Raw genomic sequence first — 2,012 nt, 5'->3', positions numbered from 1 at the left:
CCCCCCCACCACCACCACCACCACCACCACCACCACCAAAACTGAACTCGTCCTAAATATGTGTTTGTGTATTTTGTTGTTTAAACGTGTTTGTGTGTTTGTGTTTACACGTGTTTTTGTGTTTACACGTGATTGTATGTTAACATGTGTTTATTTTAGCGTGCTTGCATGATTATTTACATGTGTTTCTGTACAAATGTTTACATGTACACTTGGATTTTAAGGTTGGCAAATGGTCCATATGTTAAAACGAGTTGATATCTTCGCACGTGTATCTACGTGCCATGCAACTGTTTGTATCTTGTCTATGAGATCACATTCATACGTGTTTCTATTTGTATACGTGCAATGTATCTAAACACGTCTTTTTTTAAACTTATGTGTATGTTTACACGTGTTCTTTTTAAAGTGCGTTTTTTTTCATGTATTTGTTTGTTTTCACGTGTTTGTATATTTACAAGTGTTTCAATATCAACAGGTGTTTGTATGTTCACTCGTTTTACACTTGTTAGCTGATGTTAACAAGTGATTGTTACACATTGTTAGACTATATGATAACGCAAGTATTTACTTTAAAATAGAATTCATTTAAAACATGTCCGTGTGCATATATCCACACTTGCTTATTCGTGAGTACATATTTATGTTTACATTTTCTATTGTTCATTCGTGTGTGTGAGTGTGTGTTTTTACGTGCAAGTGTGTGTGTTTTACGTGTGTTTCTACGTGCGAGTGTGTGTTACCATACGTGTGTATGTATTATCCTTCACGTGACGACAACGGTTTTCGTGTAAAGTCTTACCATTCGATTCAATTTTGTATTACTTTGAACCTTACGGCTTATCATGCTCAGTTTACAGGGAACAGAGATCGCATACTCTGCCAGCTATTTTGAATATGTTGTACTCGTATTTTATAATTAACCATGTTTTCTCTAGTAGAGTGTGAGTGATACAGTTGTCAGATATGGAGCAGCCACAGGTGCCGATACAGGACATGTAACGTTGAGCTTTGCTGTGATTAATCGACCATTGAGCTATGTAAGGGAGTGATGCTGTAAACAAAACAAACAAAAAACAAATAATGTCAGCTTGACATTATATACGGTGCGCCATGGAGTGTTGGAAAATGTGACTTTGCCGTTCACCAGTGGAAAGTGAAATGTCAAGTGGAAACCCACATCAGGATATATTGGGGAAAGCAATTAGTGACAGTGTAACTGTGTTGATAGTTGTTGTAAGTATCGATCCCGTTTGTCCTTGTGTTTCACAACACCGTAAGTTAACGCCGTGACGGGGTTACGGCAGATTTGTGACGAGTCAAAAACATACGACAATGTGAAAACTATACATAACGTCATTATGTCTGTGTGTCAAGTCTCAATCATACGACACGTTAAATCTATGCATAACGTCAGTATAACTTTGTGTCGAGGCACAAACATACTACACGTTAAATCTATACACAACGTCAGTTCAATTTTGTATCTAGTTCCTCACAAGCAATTAATATAACGTCACACACAAACACACGGCACGTTAGATATGTGTATAACGTCACACAAACACACGACACGTTAGATCTGTGTATAGCGTCACACACAAACACACGACACGTTAGATATGTGTATAACGTCACACAAACACACGACAGGTTAGATCTGTGTATAACGTCACACACAAACACACGACACGTTAGATATGCATATAACGTCAAATAACAAACACACGACACGTTAGATCTGTGTATAACGTCACACACAACACTTTAGATATGTGTATAACGTCACACACAAACACAAACACACTACATGTTAGATATGTGTATAACGTCACACACAAACAGAAACACACTACATGTTAGTTAAGGAATGATTTTTATTTTTTCAACATTTATGAGGTCATAACAACAATGGGTTTATGGACATATTGAATGAATCGCGTTAGCGATTCATTTAAAATATGTCCAAAAACCCATTGTTGTTATGACCTCATAAATGTTGAAAAAATAAA

The sequence above is a fragment of the Mizuhopecten yessoensis genome, unplaced genomic scaffold (genome assembly GCF_002113885.1).
Source record: "Mizuhopecten yessoensis strain PY_sf001 unplaced genomic scaffold, ASM211388v2 scaffold10377, whole genome shotgun sequence".
In the NCBI taxonomy this organism is placed as follows: Eukaryota; Metazoa; Mollusca; class Bivalvia; order Pectinida; family Pectinidae; genus Mizuhopecten; species Mizuhopecten yessoensis.
The sequence above is the reverse complement of the archived record's forward strand: the minus strand, read 5'-3'. Positions refer to the sequence as shown.